The sequence below is a fragment of the Panthera pardus genome, unplaced genomic scaffold (genome assembly GCF_024362965.1).
Source record: "Panthera pardus isolate Hobbes unplaced genomic scaffold, ASM2436296v1 HiC_scaffold_16, whole genome shotgun sequence".
NCBI lineage: Eukaryota > Metazoa > Chordata > Mammalia > Carnivora > Felidae > Panthera > Panthera pardus.
Window position 1 is genome coordinate 82,922,047 of NW_026526721.1, and position 22,899 is coordinate 82,944,945.

The 22,899-nt window shown below is 42.2% G+C and overlaps 1 protein-coding gene across 2 annotated transcripts in view; it reads left to right on the forward strand.

Moving 5' to 3' along the window:
* KLHL6 (kelch like family member 6) overlaps positions 1-21,411 on the forward strand; it is a 97,015-nt gene extending 75,604 nt beyond the window's left edge. The window contains exon 9 of one of the 2 annotated variants that reach the window (XR_008422503.1): positions 19,939-21,411. The gene's annotated coding sequence lies outside the window, so the exon portion shown is untranslated. The remainder of the gene's footprint in view (positions 1-19,938) is intronic. The other variant, XR_002084004.2, reaches the window with a different exon arrangement.
* Positions 21,412-22,899: the final 1,488 nt, after the last annotated feature.

Below are 22,899 nucleotides of genomic sequence, written 5' to 3' on the forward strand. Positions count from 1 at the left end.
CTCTGTTTCTGAGGCAGACCTGTTTCATCACTGTGCAACAGGAAATTCAGTGTTTGGGCTTAATGTTTTAAGTACTAACACTGTCGATTTGCTTTAACTAATTGAATAAAATCTCTTAACTAGTGAATATGATAGGAAATTTAAATTATCTTGATCATTTTCAGGGGCACCTGGGTGGCTCAGTCAGTTAAGCGTCCGACTTCAGCTCAGGTCCTGATCTCTTGGTTCGTGAGTTCAAGCCCTGTGTTGGGGTCTGTGCTGACAGCTCAGAGCTTGGAGACTGTTTAAGATTCTGTGTCTCCCCTCCTCTCTATTCCCCTCCCCCACTCGCGCTCTGTGTCTCTCCCCGAAATAAATGAACATAAAAAAAAATTAGAAAACACATTTTCAGTGAATTAATTGAAACATCATGACTAGGTTACTTTCCTCTAAGTTTGTGTTTTCCATAATTGTCCACTAGATGGCGGGATGAGACCACACTAGATATCACTAGCTCAGAGGCTGCTCTCTCACACAGTTTTAAAGTGAGGAAAACTATATTTTGGTTCCTTCTAATTTTTTTTTCCTTTCAGAAAATAAAGGTAAAAAATTTATGCACAACTTTTTAAGGACCCTCTCTAACACTTAAAGGGAGGTATGCCATTTCCCTGTCTGAAGCTCTAACCTCAGGTATTTTCCTCTTATCTTTGAGCAACAAACAGTTGATGGCACCAGTTAGTAATGAGTGAAAGCTTACCCTGAGCCGCGTGCTGTGCTAGGAGCTTCATCTCATTTATTCTGCACAGGGAGACTAGAAGGTGTCACTTCCATTTTGTTTAAAAAACTCTATCATTTTGTTGCATGGACGTTGTGTAGGTAAGAGCTCTGATATGAGAATTTCAAGTGTGACTTCATCAGCCAAATGAAGAATCTGTCTAGTGAACATGACCTCCAGAAACAGACCACACTCTTGGGTGCCATTCCTGGCAGTGACAGCAATGTGACTTCTTGCACAAAGAAGGAAGAAACATCTGGATAAATGCATCAGCACAAAGCCAGTCCAGAAACAAAAAGCAGAAGCTATAGGACAGAGGAGCCTGTAATTATAATCACTAGAAGCAAAAGGGTTCCTTCCTTTCCAATCTGATCAAGTATCCAAATGAGTAGGCCCTAGGGCCCTTTCTTCAGCATCTACCAGGTGCCAGGCATGGTGCTAGGTGCTTTATTTATGATTTAATCCTCATTTACTCCTTCTTTTAATTTTTAATTAAAAAAAATTTTTTTTAATGTTTATTTATATTTGGGAGAAAGAAAGAGTGCCAGTGCATGAGCAGGAGAGGGGCAGAGAGAGAGAAGGAGATGCAGAATCTGAAGGAAGCTCCAGGCTCTGAGCTGTCAGCACAGAGCCCAACTCGGAACTTGAACCCACCAACCACGAGATCATGACCTGAGCTAAAGTTGGACGCTTAACCAACTGAGCCACCCAGGCGCCCTGACTCCTTTTTTTTTTTTTTTTTTAATTATCTATTTATTTTTGAGAGAGAGAGAGTGTGTTTGTGCGTGCACACACACAAGCAGCGGAGGGGACAGAGAGAGAGGGAGACAGAGAATCCCAAGTAGCCTCCATGCTGTCAGAGCAGAGCCCGATGCAAGTCTGTAACTCACAAATGGAGAGATCATGACCTGAGTTGAAATCAAGAGTTAGATACTTAGGGACACCTGGGTGGCTTGGTTGGTTAAGCAGCCAACTTTGCCTCAGGTCATGATCTCACGGTTCGTGGGTTCAAGCCCTGTGTCAGGCTTCTGTGTTGACATGACAGCTCAGAGCCTGGAGCCTGCTTTGGATTCTGTGTCTCCCTCTGTCTCTGCCCCTTCCCCACTCACACTCTGTCTCTATCTCAAGAATAAGTAAATGTTAAAAAAAACTTTTTAAATAAAATCTTGACTGAGGCCAGTGTTATGTCACTGTTTTTCACATCTCTCATATTCTAACCATCCTCAAATATTCGGTTCCAATCCCAGCCTTCAGTCAAGCTACCTCTTTAACAAATTCAGCCAGAATCAGTACCACAGACTTGATCTTGTTTCCTGCTCTAAAATAATACAATTCATTCACCAAATATTATTGATTTCCTGCTATGAGCCATGCATAATTATAGGTGCTTAAGATAGAACCATGAACCAGACACACTCCCAGCCTTTAGTAAATTCTTATCCTAACAGATGAGATGAGAAAAAAACTATGATAATGTAGAGTGAGAAGGTGATAGTGATATTTACACAAGATTTTACAGGAGCTGTAGAGACGTCTAATTTAGCTAGTTGTTGGGAGTGGGGGCAGACGCTGGCTATGTTAAGTGTGCACAGTTTGAGCAGAATTTTGAGAAAAGCAAGGGAAGGGATCAGGAGGGAGCAAGTATGTCCTGGGCTCAGGGGAACAGCCTGGAGCAGGGAACAGAGGTGGGAGATGCCTACTCTCCCAGGAGTTCTGAGGCAGGGCTGGGACAACGATGATAGGTTTATAGAATGATAGAATCAGCTAGAACCTTAAAGGCCATCCAACTCTTCCCCATCTTTTACAGAGGAAAGAACAAAGGCCCAGAACTGTGAAGTGATTTGTTACAGGCCTAAGGCTTTGGAAAGTTAGAATGGAAATCGAGATGTCCTGACTCTCACTGACTTCACTGTTCTTTTCCCTGATCGTGATGTTTTGGGCCTGTATTGGTGCATATCTGAAATTCTATTTGCTGGCTATTAAATGAAACACAAAATGAAGCTGGTGTTATAAAATACTGAGATTCCCTAGTGTTTCAATTCTGGAACTAACCTACTGGAGAACCTCGAGCTGGTCACTTCTTTTCTCAGGGTCTCAGTTTCATTATGTGTCGAAGAACTGGGATAGATTGTTTTTATGACCCCTTCGCAGTCTAAAATTATTCTATAAATGTATGTCTATTTCTAGAATATTTTACCATGTGGTCTTTGGTCTAATCACACCTTGCTTTTTGTTTCTGCTAGACATGAAACAACGCTTGTAAGACTGTCAATTCATTCACATCCTCAAGGGGCTAAATAGCCAGTGTGTAAATGGAAAGTGCACCAGGACAGCAAGGAGAAGGGGAATCATTGTGGGCTGGAGACGTCCTGGAGACGGTGAAATCTGAACTGTCCTCTGTAAGTGGTGAGGGCTTGGCCAGGAAGACAGAGGGCTGTTCCAGGAAGAAGGAAACATGAGCAGAGTCTGGGAGTTCTGGCCACATGTGGGCCTTGCGTGAACCACGCTGCTGGGGCAGGGGCTGGATGGGGAGCAAGGGAGGTGGTTGGGGGGGGGGGCCCAGATGGAGGAGATGGTTGTCCTACGGGGCTACAGTGTAGACTTGATGCAGGAGCCCAGGGGAAGGTGCAGGAGATTCATTTGGCCTGCAGGGCAGACAACTCTCCGGGAACCCTTGTCATTAGCACAGAATGGGCCCTGAGGGCTCTGACTTAGGAGAAGATGTTCTTAGTTGACATCTTCTGTTTTGATTAGGTGTTCTGTAATTACACAATAAATTCTAGAACTGTAAATGATAGCAACATGGACAATGCAGACCCATACAGTGATCATGTTGAAACCAATGATTTTTTAAGCATTAATTTAAAAAACTGATTAATATAAACACTTCCCTGTTTTTAGGAGGCTCACTGTTGAAAGTCTTGCTCACTTGCTCCTGTCATTGGTTCCTTCCCTTCTCTTTTTGTGTCTCATTTTCTGCCTTTGTGATCATTGGACTTGGTCTTATATTTCTTTTTTTCTTTTCTTTTTTTTAAATTTAAATTTTAGTTGGGGCACCTGTGTGGCTCAGTTGGTTAAGCGTCCAGCTTTGGCTCAGGTTGTGATCTCATGGTTCATGAGTTTGAGCCCCGCATCGGGCTCTGTGCTGACAGCTCAGAGCCTGGAGTCTCATTCGGATTCTGTTTCTCCCTCTCTCTGTGCTCCTCCCCTGTTTGTGCTCTGTCTCTCTCTCTTTCTCAAAAATAAATAAACATTAAAAAAATTTTTTTAATTTAAATTTTAGTTAACAAACAGTGCAATATTGGTTTCAGGAGTAGACTTCAGTGATTCATCCCTTACATACAACACCCAATGCTCATCCCAACAAGTGCCGTCCTTAATGACCATCACCCATTTAGCCCATCCCCCCACCCGCAACCCTCTGTCAACCCTCAGATTGTTCTCTATTGTTGAGAGTCTTTTGTGGTTTGTTTCCCTCTCTCCTCTTTTTTACCCACTTCCCATAAGTTCATCTGTTTTGTTTCTTAAATTCCACATATGAGTGAAATCATATATTTGTCTTTCTCTGACTGACTTATTTCGCTTAGCATAATACACTCTAGCTCCATCCACGTCATCGCAAATGTCAAAATTTCATTCTTTTTGATGACTCATTAATATTCCATTGAATATGTACCACACCTTCTTTATCCATTCATCAGCCAATGGACATATGGGCTCCCTCCATAGTTTAGCTACTGTTGAGAATGCTGCTATAAACATTGGGGTACATGTACCCCTTCAAATCTGTATTTTTGTATCCGTTGGGTAAATACCTAGTAGTGCAATTGCTGGATTGTAAGATACTTCTATTTTTAGTTTTTTGAGGAAACTCTATACTGTTCTCTCGAGTGGGTGCATTCCCGCCAACAGTGCACCAACAGTTGGCATTCCTACCAACAGTGCAAGAGGGTTCCTCTTTTTCTGCATCCTCACCAACACCTGTTGTTTCTTGTATTGTTAATTTTAGCATTCTGACAGGTGTGAAGCAATGACTTATTGTGGTTTTGATTTGTATTTCCCTGATGATGAGTAATGTTGAGCATCTTTTCATGTGTCTGTTAGCCATCTGGATGTCTTTTGAAAAGTGTCTATTCATGTCCTCTGCCATTTCATAACTAGGTTACTTGTTTTGGGGGTGTTGAGTTTGATAAGTTCTTTATAGATTTTTGATACTAACCCTTTATCTGGTATGTCATTTGCAAATATCTTCTCTCATTCTGTCTGTTGCCTTTTAGTTTTGTTGATTGTTTCCTTTGCTGTGCAGAAGCTTTCTATCTTGATGAATCCCAATAGTTCATTTTTGCTTTTTTCCCCCCTTGTCTCCAGCAATTTGTCTAGCAAGAAGTTGCTGTGGGTGAGGTCAAAGAGGTTGCTGCCTGTTTTCTCCTCTAGGATTTTGATGGTTTCCCATGTTACATTTAGGTCTTTCATCCATTTGGAATTTACTCTTGTGTATGGTGTAAGAAAGTGGTCCAGTTTCATTCTTCTACATGTCACCGTCCAGTTTTCCCAACACTATTTGTTGAAGAGACTGTGTGTTTTCCATTGGGTATTCTTTCCTTTGTCAAAGATTAGTTGACCATATAGCTGTTGGTCATTTTCTGGGTTCTCTATTCTGTTCCATTGATCTATGTGTCTGTTTTTGTGCCAGTACCATACTGTCTTGATGACTACAGCTTTCTAATATAGCTTGGTATCCGGAATCATGATGCCTTCAGTTTTGTTTTTCTTTTTCAGGATTGCTTTGCCTATTTAGGGTCTTTTGTGGTTCCATACAAATTTTAGGAGTGTTTGTTTTAGCTCTGTGAAAAATGCTGGTCGTTTTTGGATAGGGATTGTGTTAAATGTGTAGATTGCTTCAGATAGTTTTAGAATGTTTAGAATAAACATTTTATTTAACAATGTTTGTTCTTCCAATCCATAATCATAGAATGCTTTTCCATTTCTTTGTGTCCTCTTCAATTTCTTTCATAAGTGTTCTATAGTTTTCAGACAGATGTTTTATTTCTTTGGTTTGGTTTATTCCTAGATATCTAATTGTTTGTTTTTGGTGCAGTTGCAAATGGGATCAATTCTTTGATTTCTTTTTCTGTTGTTTTGTTTTGGTGTATAGAAATGCAACAGATTTCTACATGTTGATTGTATATCCTGCAACTTTGCTGAATTCATGTATTAGTTCCAGCAATTTTTTGGTGGAGTCTTTCAAGTTTTCTACAGAATATCAGTCTTATATTTCTAACTTTTTTTTTTTTTTACATAATAAATTACTTCAAATGCTTTTTGGAAGTGGGTAGGATATAAATAAATAATTACAATTTCTCTAGATCTATTTTCTTCAATATCTTATTATACTAATAATTATAAAATAGCTCTTCATAGATGTAGCCCTTTTGGACAGAGGACCTGAAGTCCTTCATAAACCCATGTTATTAAACCAAATTCAAATTAGTTTACATTTGTATAGCATTTTAAGGATTAAAAAAGGTGGAGTTTTTCTTGGTGTCCATTATTTTAATTGAGCCACAATCCTGACAGTAGCTCTTTCATCCCCAGTACCTAGCACAGTGCTTTGACATAGATTCTCCATAAATGCTTATTGAAAAACATGAATGATTGAATTAAGTCAAAATAATTCTGTGAGCAAGAATATGTTCTAGTCATTATTCCTGTTTTACTGAAGAGGAAGCAGTGGTGTGGAGTCAGGACCATCTCGAGAGAGCCAATAGCATATATTTCTTCCCAGTTCAACTACCACTTAATGACTTCACCTCAGCAGCTTGAAAGTGGCCTTGGCAGGAATATTTACACCAATGAAATCAACAAATATTGTAAGTCAGCACCCTTCCCAACCCACCCCCTCCCCCCCCCCCCACCGCCCCTCCATTCCTTGAGAGCAAGTTTTTACACATTGGCCAGTGATGAGGGAACAACAGGCAAGTTGAGGGCAAAGCACAAATGAGCACCCAGCAACCTCTCCCCCCAGGTGGCATATGTGTGACATTCCTCAGGCACTCCTGGCTGGCTGCTCAGGAACAAAGGAAAGGGAAAAACAAGTGGTTAACTGATAGAGATCACAGACACGCAGGACAGCAGTCTCCATCAGTTTGCAACTGTCTCAATGATTTATAAGAAAAAAGCAATCTTATCAATAGAAAAACCTCCAGAAACCTATAGACTTAATTTCCTCGGACCCTAGCATCACCCTCCCCTCTATAGGATAGAAAATCTTACATAATCAATCACTCCTCACAGTTATAATGCAGCTCTTTCTGCCCACAGGTCCTGTCCTCGTGCTATAATAAAACCACCTTTTTGCACTGAAAACATCTCAAGAATTCTTTCTTGGCCATTGGCCAAGACAGCACACCACAGAAATCTCAGTTCTTACTAATTCAGTGACTCAACTGAGGTTAGACTGTGGGCTAAGCAGTCAACTCCAATATCATACACCTGATGCTAATATAACATTTTATGCTAACTATACTGGAATTAAAATAAAAAAAAAATAAGGAGGTCAGCTCCACATTCTAAGAAGAGAGACCATTAGGGAAACTGATGAGTCAAGGACAAGGGAGTAGCTAGCCAATGTCTGACTTTACAGCAGAGTTCTGTGACAGGGTCTGCACAGCAAGGTCACAGACAAGCAGGTTAGAGACAGGAGCCTGCAACAAGCACTCACCTGTGTGTGCCTAGGATTTAAGGAACCTGGCCTGACAGAGTCACAGTGCAGCACACCTACAATCCAAATGCAGCAAGATGTTGAGTGAGAGAGAGGTTCCTGGCATACCATGGAATACTACAGATGGGAACTATTGGAAAAACCATCGTTGCTTCAACATACAGGGGAGAATTGTGCTGGCAGTCATTCCCAGCAAGAGTATCCAAGTAACTAAATAATCTTCAATAAAGAAAAACATGCTGAAATCATCAATGTGCTCTCAGCTCGATTACATAGAAGTAAAAGTAGATCCAGCACAAAAATTCTCATGGGTGAAAAACATGACTGTTTAATATTCCAGAAATGTTTAGAAGAACCTGCTGCCTTCTCTACACCCATTTTCATCTTTATGGACCAGAAGGTAGTCTATTATTCTACTAATTAATCCTCTGACTCCCAAGAAAATGTGTAGGGGCTGAGGGCATGCCGCTCCAAAATGTGCCACTTTGGCATAAAGATTCCTTTGAATTAAAAGTCGTAAATACTCAGCAGATGCAGGAAAAGCTCTCTGCCTCCCCCATAACTGCCTAAATTTACTCTGGAAGGCAGAGCCTGCAACAGGAAGGAAGAGAGGTAGTAACAAGAGACTCCCTTTACTTAAAGAACCTATCTGCATAATAGAGCAACCTGTTCTTCTAAACATCTCCTTGCACCTTCTTGCTAAAGAGCTTTCTCCCCTTTGTGTCCTCAGACCCTCCCCCTTCTAAGCTTTTCTAAGCTTCCTGTTGCCTCCTTGTTTTTGGAATCTCATGTCTGTGTGGATTCCTCCCGTGACCCGATTAAATTGGATTTTCTCCTGTTAATCTATCTCGTGTCAAGGTGATTCTAAGTCCAGCAAGAAGGACCATAGGGTAGAAGGTCTTCCTCCTCAACAAATGTATTCAATATGATGAGGTGTACCTCTACGGGATACTGTTCACTGTTTCTAACACTGCTCTGCTCTAAATTTGCAGCATCAGTGAGGTGTTGTCATTATGATTTGGACCATTTGACCAATCAGGACTAAAAAAATTATATTGCTTCAGGTTACTTGCATGTTACTTGTACTTTACTGACTTTTAAGAAGTGTTAGTATAATATCTCAGTGTGAAAAAAATACTTAACCAACAGTTTATTTTTAAAAAATATACACTAGAAGTTTGTGTGATTAATTAAAATAAAGTTATTATGTGGTTCAAAATAAATATATACACTATCTCGGTTAAGAAATGGGCAGAAGACATGAATAGGTACTTTTCTAAAGAAGACATCCAGATGGCTAACAGACACATGAAAAGACATTCAACATCACTCATCGTCAGGGAAATACAAATCAATATCACAATGAGATACCACCTCATACCTGTCAGAATGATTAAAATTAACAATGCAAGAAATAGCAGGTGTTGACGAGGATTCAGAGAAAGGCAAATCCTTTTGCACTGTTTTGCTAGGAATGCAACCTGGTGCAGCCACTCTAGACAACAGTATGGAGGTTCCTCAAAAAACTAAAAATAGAACCACCCTATGATCCAGCAATTGCATTATTAGGTATTTACCCAAAAGATACAAAAATACAGATTCAAAGGGGTACATGTCCACCAATGTTTATACCAGCATCAACAATAGCCAAACTATGGAGACAGCCCAAAAGATCATCAACTGATGAATGAATAAAGAAGATGTGGCATGTACACACACACACAGAGACACACACAGACACACACACACACACACACACACACACACACACACTGAAATGGAATATTACTCAGCCATCAAAAAGAATGAAATCTTGTTATTTGCAATGACATGGATGGAGCTAGAATGTATTAAGCTAAGTGATATAAGTCAATCAAAGAAACACAAATACCATATGATTTCATTCACATGTGGAATTTAAAAAACAAAACAGATGAGTATATTGGAAAGTGGGTGGAAAGAGATGAAAGGGAAATAAACCATAAAAGACTCTTAATGATAGAGAACAAACAGGAGGTGGGTTGGAATGGGTTAGATGGGTGATGGGTAATAAGGAGGGCACTTTTTGTGGGGAGCACTGGGTGTTGTATGTAAGTGATGAATCACTGAAGTCTACTCTTGAAGCTGAAAAATAAAAACAAAAAACAAAACCAACCAACGAACAAAAATATCCACTATAAATTCCAGACAGACTTATAACTGCCATTTGGAATTGTTTTGAATGGGATTTGAACCACATATCCTCCACAGTGAGTACTTAGTAATTATTAACTACTAAGAAAATGGACACAGAGAATGATATTCTAGTTGTCTCTTAAATATCAGCACAATCAAACTTAATTAAGTACAAAATTTCTAACACAAATGACTGCATCTGGGCCAGGCATGTAGCCCCCATATTGTAGCCAATAACTATTTTCTGAACATTTCCATGCTCTGTATTTTTCTTCTTTTCCTCTGTACCACCCCATCACAGGACCCAAGTCATTTTGCTCACTTTAGATAGCTCTGGCAAGGCTGGTGAGTTGTCTTTTAAAATATAAGTGAGAGGCACCTGGGTGGCTCAGTTGGTTGAGTGTCTGACACTTGATTTTGGCTCATGTCATGATCCCAGAGTTGTGGGATTGAGTCACGAGTTAGCTCCATGCTGAGCATGTAGCCTGCTTGAGATTCTCTCTCCCTCTCTCTCTCTCTCTCTCCCTCCCTTTGCCCCCTTCCCCACTCATGCATGCTCTCTCTCTCTCTAAAGTAAAGTAAAATAAAATAAAATAAAATAAAATAAAATAAAATAAAATAAAATAAAATAAAATAAAATAAAAGTGGTAACCAGACAGCATTCAAGATCGTCCCTCCACAAATGTCACTCATTCACTCAATTTGGATATGCCCTCCTGAGTAGGAGGAGGAGGTGGAGTGAGAGGCAGCCCCTTGGAACTTGCACAGAACCCCATAGGGCCCTGGGAGTGTGGAGCAGGTGTCAGATCTGCAGGTGGGGAGGGGAGAGGGAATGCTGAGCGGTCCACTGTCAGGGAGTGGTACTGAGTCACTGTCACAGGGGCTGTCTGAGCATTGGCAGCATGGAGGGAAAACCTGTGCCAACCTCACTCCCACCCCCAATCCTCTCCCCGAATCCTTCCCCCAGTGAGGCTCACCCTATCAGCTCTCCTGGGCCAAGGAAGGGCCCAGAGAGCAGGGCCTGCCTCCAAGACTGTCCCATCCCTGTGAGGCCCCTAATGAGAGGTAGATGAGCACATGAGAGATGCCCTTGTGCATTGATGTGGAAGGAGATGATCACTAGGGTCAGGGGGTGGGGGAGACTTCCCCAGTGCAGAGGAGGAGAGAAAGGAACAAGATGGATTCTGAGAATGGCCTGGGGATGAGAACTGCTGTGTGCCATCAGTTCCCTTCATCTTCCAGTTCTGGGTGTACCTACAATGGTTTCATCCGCCCGCCAAGGTCCTGGAACTGAGGGAGAATGCTGAATGGTGCCAAACACAGGGGCAGAGGCAAGAGCTTTAGGAAAGGCGTTAGAGTGCCTCCAGTGTCTGTGTTGGGCCTCCATGGCATCACGGGAGCAGTACACCAGGGCCATTGTGTTGCTTCATCTTCTTGGAATGAAAGTTTGAACATTTGATGAGTGTGGGATGCTTTAAGCAAAAACTCAACTTGATTGGCAGTTAATACATATTTGCTCTGTGCCAGGCATTGTGGGAGGTTCTGCAAGGGAACTGGAGATGAGCAGGACATGGTCTCTGTCCTCAAGAGGTCTGAGGACTAAGAGTAGGGAAAACAGATTCACACAAATTTGTTTACTGAGGAACAGATCACCAGAAGAAGCCAGGGGAAAGTACTTAGAATGTAGAAATTGAGGTAGCATAAATAATTTAGAGGTAATTTTATCTTTCTTTTGCCATCCTTGAACAAGAGTCAAGAATTGTTCTACTTTGGTGCTGCAAGATTAAAAATAAAAGATACAAAGCAGTAAAATTGAGGTTTACTGTGGCTTCCTAGGGGATCCTCATCAGTTTATGTTCCTAACTTTTGAACCTGCCACTTTCATGTTTAATACTGATGATTTGAAGTGTTTTGAATATCAGATTGATTAAAAAAATTTTTTTTAATTTACATCCAAGTTATTTAGCATATAGTGCCACAGTGATTTCAGGAGTATATTCCTTAATGCCCCTTACCCATTTAGCCCATGCTCCATCCCACAACCTCTCCAGTAACCCTCTGTTTGTTCTCCATATTTAAGAGTCTCTTATGTTTTGCTCTCTCCCTGTTTTTATATTATTTTTGCTTCCCTGCTCTTATGTTCATCTGTTTTGTATCTTAAAATCCTCATATGAGTGAAGTCATATGATATTTCTCTTTCTCTGACTAATTTCATTTGGCATAATACCCTCTAGTTCCGTCCACATAATTGCAAATGACGACATTTAATTCTTTTTGATTGCCGAGTAATACTCCATTATATATATATAATATATATATTATATATATATACCATATTATATATTATACATATTATATATATAACATATATATACATATATATGTATATATACAACATATATATATTATATATGTTATTATATATATATTATATTAATTATACATATTATATATATATACCACATCTTCTTTATCTATTCATACACCGATGGACATTGGGCTCTTTCCATACTTTGGCTATTGTTGATAGTGTTGCTACAAACACTGGGGTGCATGTGCCCCTTCGAAACAGCACACCTGTATCCCTTGGATAAATACCTAGTAGTGCAATTGGAGGGTCATAGGATAGTTCTAGTTTTAGTTTTTTGAGGAACCTCCCTGTTTTCCAGAGTGGCTGCACCAGTTTGCATTCCCATCAGCTGTGCAAAGGAGATCCTCCTGATCCACATCCTTGCAAACATTTGTTGTTGCCTGAGTTGTTAATGTTAGCCATTCTGACAGGTGTGAGATGATGTCTCATGGTGGTTTTGATTTGTGTTTCCCTGATGATGAGTGATGTGGAGCATTTTTTTCGGGTGTCAGTTGGCTGTCTGGATGTCTTCTTTGGAGAAGTGTCTATTCATGTCTTTAGCTCATTTTCTAATTGGATTATTTGTTTTTTGGGTGTTGAGTTTGATAAGTTCTTTATAGATTTTGGATACTAACCCTTTATCTGATATGTCATTTGCAAATATCTTCTCCCATTCTGTTGGTTGCCTTTTAGTTTTGCTGATTGCCTTCTTCACTGTGCAAAAGATTTTTATTTTGATGAGGTCCCAGTAGTTCATTTTTGCTTTTGTTTCCCTTGCTTCCGGAGACGTGTTGAGTAAGAAGTTGCTGCAGCCAAGATCAAAGAAGTTTTTGCCTGCTTTCTTCTAAAGGATTTTGATGGCTTCCTGTCTTACATTGAGGCCTTTCATCCATTTTGAGTTTATTTTTGTGTATGGTGTAAGAAAGTGGTCCAGGTTCATTTTTCTGCATGTCGCTGTCCAGTTTTCCCAGCACCACTTGCTAGAAAGACTGTCTTTTTTCCATTGGATATTCTTTCCTGCTTTGTCAAAGATTAGTTGGCCATACGTTTGTGGGTCCATTTCTGGGTTCTCTATTCCGTTCCATTGATCTGAGTGTCTGTTTTTGTGCCAGTACCATACTGTCTTGATGATTACAGCTTTGTAGTATAGCTTGAAGTCCGGGATTGTGATGCCTCCTGCTTTGTTTTTTTTTTTTTTTTTTTTTTTTTCAAGACTGCTTTGGCTATTCGAAGTCTTTTCTGGTTCCATATACAAATTTTAGGATTGTTTGTTCTAGCTCTGTGAAGAATGCTGGTGTTATTTTGATAGGGATTGCATTGAATATGTAGAGTGCTTTGGACAGTATTGACATTTTAACAATATTTGTTCTTCCTATCCAGGAACATGGAATCTTTTTCCATTTTTTTGTGTCTTCTTCAATTTCTTTCATAAGCTTTCTGTAGTTTTCAGTGTACAGATTTTTCACCTCTTTGGTTAGATTTATTCCTAGGTATTTTATGGTTCACAAATAAATATTTATACTTACTATATGGCAATCTACATTTTCACTTTTTAAGAAAATTCTGATAGAACCCACTAAATGGATTCCATGAACCATCAAATGGAGGCTTGCAATTTGAAGAAACCAAAACCACCAGTAGAGGGCACCAAAGTTCTCTCCGACGGTAAAGGCATCCTCTTCCTTTCGGATCATTGCCAAAACAAAAACCAACCCCAAAGTTCCTCAAAGGAGGTGATGTCATAGAGGACTATAAGTAGGAGATACTATATGATTATTAGAAAAAAAACTAAGTCATTTAAATTTTTAAAAAATGGTTTTTTTTTTTAATGCTAAGTCATTCAATCATTTCATTCTGACTCTACATTCCTCTTTGTTAGGGAAATAAAGCATTATAATGAGGGGTGCCTGGGTGGCTCAGTCTGGCTCTTGGTTTCACCTTAAAACCCAAAACCCTATGGGTTTTCCATATAGAGTATCATGTCTGCGAAGAGTGAAAGTTTGACCTCCTCCTGGCCTATTTGCATGCCTTTTATTTCTTTGTGTTGTCTGATTGCAGAGGCTAAGACTTCCAATACTATGTTGAATAACAGTGGCAAGAGTGGACATCCCTGTCTTGTTCCTGACCTTAGGGGGAAAGCTCTCAGTTTTTCCCCATTGAGGATGATACTTGCGTTGGGTCTTTCATATATGGCTTTTATGATCTCGAGGTATGCTCCTTCTATCCCTACTTTCTTGAGGGTTTTTATCAAGAAAGGATGCTGTATTTTGTCAAATGTTTCTCTGTATCTATTGAGAGGATCATATGGTTCTTGTCCTTTGTTTTATTGATGTGATGAATCACACTGATTGTTCTGTGGATATTGACCAGCCTGTACCAAATGTACTCCCAGGAGGGGCACTGCCTCTCCCCGTGTGGCCTGAGGACTGCTGGACCTCACTCTGCTCCTGGGGATTTGCCCTTCCCACCAGAGCACTGCCAGGTATTGAGCTGCAAAATTTCAGACTCTGTGCTCCCCTGTTTATAGAGTCTTAATTGAATTTAAACCCTCTCCTTTCTCCTTTCTCCCTTTTTTGTTCAGTCCCCATGGCTGTTTCCACTTTTCCACTTACTCTCCAGCTGCTTTTGGGGGGGGGGTGCTTTTCCCATATTCTAACCCTCCCCCCCCCCCCCCCCCCCCCCGCCCCATCTCTGTCCTCTCTCTGCAAGCAAAAATAGCTCCCTGTCCTCGGTGGCTTCTCTCTCTCCCAGTTCACCTCTTTGTGCTGCATACCTGCTGAATTCTGTGGTTCAGGTTGTGAAGATTGTTGTGTTAATTCTCAAATCAGTTTTCTAGGTGTGCAGAATGGTTTAGTGTTGATCTGGCTGTATTTCATGGATGCCAGATGCAAAAAAACCACAAAAACTAGGTTGAGTTTTGATGAAAATACCAGTATTATTTCCTAATTCATATGAAACTATTCACGCTGAAATAAGAGACCTAAAATATGAGTGTATTTCCATAGAGGGGATTTAGAGACATTAGGAGTGCAGGTTTTATTATAGTGCTTAAAAAAACCTTTTTGGGAGGCATCTGGGTGGCTCAGTTGGTTAAGCACTAGACTTCAGCTCAGGTCATGATCTCACAGTCTGTGGGTTGGAGCCCCATGTCAGGTTCTGTGCTGGCACCTCAGAGCCTAGAGCCTGCCTGAGATTTTGTGTCTTCATCTCTCTCTGCCTCTCCCCTGCTTATGCTCTTTCTGCTTCTCAAAAAAAAAAATTAAATATTAATTTTTTTTAAATTTAAATTTTATTTTTTAAGTTTATTTATATATTTAGAGAGAGACAGAGACAGCATGAGTGGGGGAGGGGTGGAGAGCTAGAGAAAGAATCCCAAGTAGGCTCTGCACTGTCAGAGTAGAGCCCAATGCGGGGCTTGAACCCAGCAACGTTGAGATCATGACCTAAGGTGAAACCAAGAGCCAGACTGAGCCACCCAGGCACCCCTCATTATAATGCTTTATTTCCCTAACAAAGAGGAACATAGAGTCAGAATGGAATGATTGAATGACTTAGCATTAAAAAAAAAATTTTTTTGAAAAATTTAAATGACTTGGTTTTTTTTCTAATAATCATATAGTATCTCCTACTTATAGTCCTCTAGTCTTCTCTTTGGATGACATCACCTCCTTTGAGGAACTTTGGGGTTGGTTTTTGTTTTGGCAATGATCCGAAAGGAAGAGGATGCCTTTACCGTCGGAGAGAACTTTGGTGCCCTCTACTGGTGGTTTTGGTTTCTTCAAATTGCAGGCCTCCATTTGATGGTTCATGGAATCCATTTAGTGGGTTCTATCAGAATTTTCTTAAAAAGTGAAAATGTAGATTGCCATATAGTAAGTATAAATATTTATTTGTGAAACTTTGGTTCCAGTATGTATATGTGAATGCAGAATCCAGGTGATTTCCAGTTAGCAACATTTAGCACCTATATCCAGCAGGATATAGAATTAGCATGAGGGGAGTGAGGCAGGGTTGAATAAGTGCAGGGTTAGATCCTATCTCTATTTAAAATTTTGAAATTTGGTTTATCATGGGTTTTGTGCATTAATTTTGATTTTAAAAAAGCATTGCTTGGGGTGCCTGGGTGGCGCAGTCGGTTAAGCGTCCGACTTCAGCCAGGTCACGATCTCGCGGTCCGTGAGTTCGAGCCCCGCGTCAGGCTCTGGGCTGATGGCTCGGAGCCTGGAGCCTGTTTCCGATTCTGTGTCTCCCTCTCTCTCTGCCCCTCCCCCGTTCATGCTCTGTCTCTCTCTGTCCCAAAAATAAATAAAAAACGTTGAAAAAAAAAATTAAAAAAAAAAAAAAAAAGCATTGCTTTACAATAGTATTTATTTTGATTACTGAGCTTTTTGGTGCCCACTTAAGTTTTATGCCCTAAATGAGTGTCTCGCTTGTGTCTCTCTGACAGTCAGTGTGCTTTATGGAGGGACTGGAGAAGGTGGGCCAGCCTATGGAGCCGTGAATAGGAGGCACACATGGGGATGAGAAGGGACAGTGCATGTGATGTCTTCTTCTGAGGTAGGAGGTGAAGCCATCAGCAAAGAGTGAAGGACACAGGCCTCGGAAGAGGGGGAAGATTGAGCATGGCTGATGAGGGGACAGGAGAGGGAGAAGGTCCAGGAGAAGTGGAGGCTGGTCACACAGCATGAAGCCCTCTGCCCACAGCTAGATACTGCCATTGTGGCAACGCCGTCCACATCTCCGGCAGCCACAGGTGTTGGGGAAGTAGGGAAGACAGGAGGCACCCGAGGTCTGGGGTTGTTGGGGTGGAAGGACAGGAACAGAGAGAGGAGGGCAAAGGTGCCAGGTGATTCTGCATCTGAGACAGGGAGGCGGGCGAGAAGGAAGGTCAGGAGATTGCTGGGTGGGGTGGAGTGTTAGGGAGCAGGCAAGGGGTGGGCAGAGGATTCCAGGTGAATATTAAGAGGCTGCGGTCAAAGAATGGACTACAGAGTAAGCGGACTGGAATTCGAAATTTCAGAGAAAATGCAGTTGTAGGTGAAGCCCCTTAAACGACTCTCCCACTGAGAAGTTGCCTTGAGTGTGTGAGCGGTCACGTGAACAAAATGGTATATACTTGATGACATAAGGGCTCCTGAGACTTCTGAGTATTGTGTGTCTACTAGGTAAGATTTAGAAATATAGTTCCTCTAAAATTAGATGTTGATAATATATTACAACAATGGCCAGAAACAGTGGTCAAGAAACATACAGATAGACGCAAAAAGGGATTCATTTTGAATTCGAACCCCCTGGCTTTCTCTGGCTCACATTCCTCAGCCTCTGGGTCTCGGATTCCCTGTTGCTCCTCCTGGAAGATGACTCCTCTGCTCCATCCACCCCCATCTCTACCCTCCTGGCTTCCAGCATGGCACCCACTCTTTGCCCCATGGCTCTCTTCCCGCTCAGAGCGCCACCACGGGCCTTGTCTGTCCTGCCTTCTGGTGATCGCCCTCTGCTCATTTGTTACCCCATCTCAATTTGCAATGAACCAGCCCTTTAAAATAGTTCCTTTTTAGAAGAAATAACTATCTGAAGTTTTACAGAATTTGTACAGTATTCTCTTTCATTCATCAAAAGGTATTATCTAGTCCTTGAATTCAAACCTGTGCACATAAATTGAGAGGCCACATAAATACATGCATGCACGCATACATACATGCATCCACTAAAACGCATGCAACGCATACACACATGCATCCAGGAAAACCCATGCATGCATCCAGTAAAATGAGATGCTTCCTTTCTCTGTGCCTCCTCCCTCTCTCCTTCCTCTGAGTTTGCTCTCCCCCAGGCCTCTCTGCTCCTCTCTCACCCTGGGGGCCCACAGCTCTCCCACAGCCATCTTCCTTGCACTCAGAGTGCTCCCCCGATCTGCAGTCCCGGCTATCTCAGGTCCCCATTGGACTGCTATACCTGCTGCCTCTCCAGCACCTCATGCTCAACACCAGCCCAAGCCCACATATGCTCCCTCCTCACCCCTAAGTCAGGAAGCCAGTTTCCCCTCAGTTGTCAGTAATTCTGGAAACTAGAATTCACCCCACCCCCAACTCCTCCCATCCTAGGCCACTCCTCAGGTACTGTTGGGTGTGTTTTTCTCCAAAGGGTCTCCTGACCCCTGACTTCCCTCCCCACCTCCATCACCCAGACGAGGCTCTCCTCACCTTATCCTGCTTCAGTATGAGGCCCTGATGGAGCCGGGGTCCAATCTCCACTGTCCCTGCTTCTGCCCTGCATACCACTGCTGCATTAACCCCTTTCACATAAAGCCTAATACATATGGTGAGGTTTTTTGGGGTGATAGTGGGGCTCACAAGGTCTGCAGCTGATGGCCAAGAAAGAATCTTTGAAGATGTTTTGGTGCAAACAGGTGATTTTATTAAAGCACGGGGACAGGATCCTTGGGCAGAAAGAGCTGCTCTGGGACCACGAGGAGAGACTGGTTACATACTAGGAGATGGGGGAGGTAAAGTCCAGGGTAAGTTTCCAATGAGACTTCCATATGCTAAAGAAGACTCACAGGATAATGGAGGCCTTGATAGTGTCAAGCTAAGGTTTTCCCTCTAGCAAAGCATTAGCATTAAGACAGTAGGGAGTTCTGGAGAAAGGTTTTACTCTACCTGCCTCAAGTATTTGCCAATGGGCTGCAGGTTATAAGGAAATTTATTTCTATTTGCCATTTCCTTCTGCCTTTGTTTCCCATATCACTATGGAGGGGTGATACTGGGGCTCCAGGAAATAGAGTCTATAGGTTTCTGGAGATTAGGCTATTGACAAGATTGCCTTTTTCTTGTGATTTACTAAAATATTTGTAAATAGATGGATCAGGTCCTGCAGGACTATGATCTCTATCAGTAGCATTTGTTTTTCCCCTTTCCTTTGTTCTTGCGCAGCCAGGAGTGCCTGAAGAATATCACACATATCCCCCCTGGGGGTGGGGGCGGAGTAGAGGTGCGGCCTGTCCCCTTGCCTTATACTCCCTCATCAGGAGTTATCATTAGAAGCAAAAACAGAAACTCCTGTGACTTCTTGCTGCCCTTAGCACACACTGACTCCTCTGCCTCATTTGCAAAGTTCTCCATCTCCCTGCTTTCAAATAACATGCCTGTGTCTCAAATATTAACCATACTGCAATTCTTTCTTTGGGTGAAGCAAACTTTCCACAAATAATGACTCCATCCAAACCCTTGCACTAAGACTTGACCTACCATGACTTCTGGAAGCCCAAGTTTGCATCCCTGTGATGACCCAGCCTCCTTTTGAGTTCCTATCTGAAAAAACTCAAGGAATGCATCGTTTGTCGTTTGTCGTAACCAAGACCTGAAGATAGAGCCCTGATACACCTCTTTCTTGAAGCATTTACTAAAATAAGCTTACAGTTGTGTATTTTTCCTCTGTTCCTTTGAAATGTATACATATCTCCTACAACCTGGGAGTGTCTTTCTCAAGGACCCAAAAGCCATTCCTCTGAAATGTAATCATCAGAAAGGACTGGACCTCTTCTGTCTGCCAGTCTCTGTGGGAGGACAGGATCCTAACTTCATGATTGCCAGCCAGCAGATACAGCTGGGCTAACCATGATTACACTGACACCCACTTCTTGAAAGTTCTCATTTCCCTGCCTCTATTGGGCCCCTGCCCACACCCCCTCCCTACTCTCTCAGTCTCCCTTTGAAAATGCCAGTCCGCTCTGCACAAATTGAGGTGGGCTCAGCTCTTTCCCCAACTGATAGGAGCTACTCGATAAAATGTTTCCACCACTTTAACTAAGGTCTCAATTTATCTTTGACACCTGAAGCAACGATTGTGCCTCCTCCTGTGACCACCTAAATCCTGTTGATCCTCAGCTTCTTCTGAAATCCTGTGACTGATCCCACCACCACTGATCTCTGCTCTCAGGGACCCTCCATTTGGACTGCCATTGGGATCACCCAGTTCCAGCTGATGGGCCATCTGAACCTGACTGAGGTGCCAGTTTTCTGTCATTTAGGATTGAATCCAACTGGTTGTTTTCAATACTTCAAGGTAGAAGACACTCCTACTTTATTATTCTCCTTTGTGCCTAGTATAAATGTTACGGAACCAGGCTGGAATGCTGGTGGAAAAACCAAGCGGCACTCAGAGATCTTGGTGTATGAGAGATTTATTTAACACCAGGGGACTCAGAGGAGACTGTTTCTCCAAAGATCTGAGCGCCGAATGCAAGTGGGGAGGGTAATTTACAGCTGTCAGCTTCCATAAGTGTGGGGGTTTTCGTGAGCGCAGCAAACAAAGGAAGAACCCGGAGGAGTGGTCTCTAAGCTAGAGACCAAAGCTTGTTTTAGTCCCGTTGGCCATCTTTGGCGCAGTATTTTATTCATTTCTCTGACATAAGTACTTACATAGAGAGTACTCAAATACTAACAGGATGAATCGAAATACTGGAAATTGTAGTTTAGTGTAAATTAAAATGCACACCTCGATCACCTTAATTACAACTTCAATGGGTATGGTTGGTTTTGCATATATTTTAGGATCAGAAAGTAGACTCAACAAGGAAATGAGTTACCAGCAGGGGTGAGGCAATAAAGGAGAGGTGACTGTAGTAAACCGGCTTAGTCCAGAAAATATTAAAGGGAACTCGTTTGTGAAGAAATATGTTTTGAATAGTTGTGAAGCATAGCTCCCAGACTTGGGGTGGGGTCTACCACCTGCTTCTCAATATTCCTTTATTCTCCTATTCTCTTTTTCATCCTTCTGACCACTCCCCACCTATTAAAAAAGAGGATATAGGGGCACCTGGGTGGCTCAGTCAGTTGCGGTTAACCGTCTGACTCTTGATTTTGGCTCAGGTCATGATTTCACAGTTTGTGGGTTCGAGATACACATCGGGCTCTGCGCTGGCAGCATGGAGCCTGCTCGGGATTCTCTCTCACTCTCTTTCAGCCCCTCCCCTGCTCTCTCTCAAAATAAATAAATAAACTTTTTTTTTTTAAGAAGATATAAATCTGTCTCCAGTCCAAACACAAACCCAAGTTATATTCCAAATATTTGCCTATTTCCCTCTAAGCAGTTCTTTGTCCTGTTCTCTCTCATGGTCTTTCTTGTTTCCTATTTCCTGAAGCCATCTGTAATTTTTATATCCCCTCGGTAACAATACATGGACATTCACCCCCGGTTTGCAGATGAAGTCACCAAATCAGAGTGCAGTGAGGGTTGCCCGAGGTTACACAATGAACCTGGCCCCACGTGGGGGTAGCCCTGGAGTTTGCAGCCTGTGGCCTGGTGCCTGAGCTGGAACACGGGTACACAAAGGAAGCTGCAGGCACAGCATTCTGCTGTGGATGGTTACTGAGCTCACATGCATTATCGGGATCTTTTGTTTCCTGTAAGGCCCAGCATTTTCTTTCTCCAGGTCAGGCAGGCCTGTGGGTTTCTCTGCAGTCTCCTCCCCTGCACTTGGAATACAGAAGCTAGAAGATATGCTTTATCTAGACAAGCTTTAAGATTGTGCAAACCAGGAGCACTGGCGGGGGCTCAGTCGATTAAGCGTCGGACTTAGGCTCTGGTCATGGCCTCACAGCTCATGAGTGTGAGCCCCACGTTTGGCCTGGAGCCTGGAGCCTCCTTCAGATTCTGTGACTGTGCAGACCAAAAGAGCTGGCATTGATAATTTGTGTGAGTTTTTTAATCAGCAAGGTCAGGGTTGGGGCAACATCTAGTTGTAATTACAACATTTAGTTGTAATTAATGAATTTAGACCCTGAAAGTGCTTTTGCTTTTGGTTGGGCAAGCTTGCCTAGTGACTATGTTCAATTCGGGGAAGTTCACGTGTTCTTTTGTTATAAAAGAGAAGCTGTCACCAGCTAGACCCTAAGACCTGACCTTTACTGCCCACCTGCTTGTGCCCCCCAAACTTTCTCCCATAGTTATCCTTAAGCTCTTCCTTCTAACTAATCTCTGAACACAGGCAAATGGAAGTCAAAATTGCCCCTCCAGCAATAGTGACTCCTGTGACAAAACCTGCAGCCTGCAGAAGCCACTTAGACCAGTTTGAGCTTTAACCACTGATTTGCACCTGTGCAGATGGACCACGGAGTGACCTGTAGAATGACCAGCAACTACCTCTATTTCATTATAATACTGAAATCTCTGCCCAAGGAGGCGCACAAGCCTCATTTACATAACACACAATGAACATACAATGAATATGCACATAGGCATGTTTCCTTAAGGTGCATGTGTGACCTTATGCCTGCCCCTATACACGGTGACAAGACTTCCTTATCTACATATTCATTCTAACACTGAATAAAAGGAACCCATCCACCCTTGCTTGTGCAGTTAGACCTCCTTATTAGCTACAGATAAAGTTTTCTTTGTGTCACAACTCAACCTGATGCAGTTTGACTCAACAAGGAGCAAACTCACATTGGCTTGGTTACAAAGCTGGGTACTGCAACAGAGTAGTTCATCTTTCCTAATCTTGCCCTCATCAGATCAGTACTACCAGTGGGGTTTGGTTATAGTTTATGTAAATGGTGCTTCTGAGGATGGGGCATTTGGATTTGAAGACTTCCTAAGTACCCTGAACTGAGGAGGGTGACTGTAACTGAACTCTTTTGAGTTTGCTCCTTGGTGAATTACAGGTAGACACTACACTGGTGGGCGGGGGGGGTGGGGGGGGGGGGTGGCGGGAGAGGAGGGTTGTTACACCAAGTAAACTTTATTTGCAGCAATTAAAGAGATCAGGGGAATAACTTCCAAAGCCATAACTCCCTGAGCAGGGGTGAGCAGTTTCCTTTTATTTAGGGTTTAGAATGAATATTCAGAAAGGGGAGCTTTCTCATTGTCTGTAAAGTTTGCGCAAGCTTAGAAAAC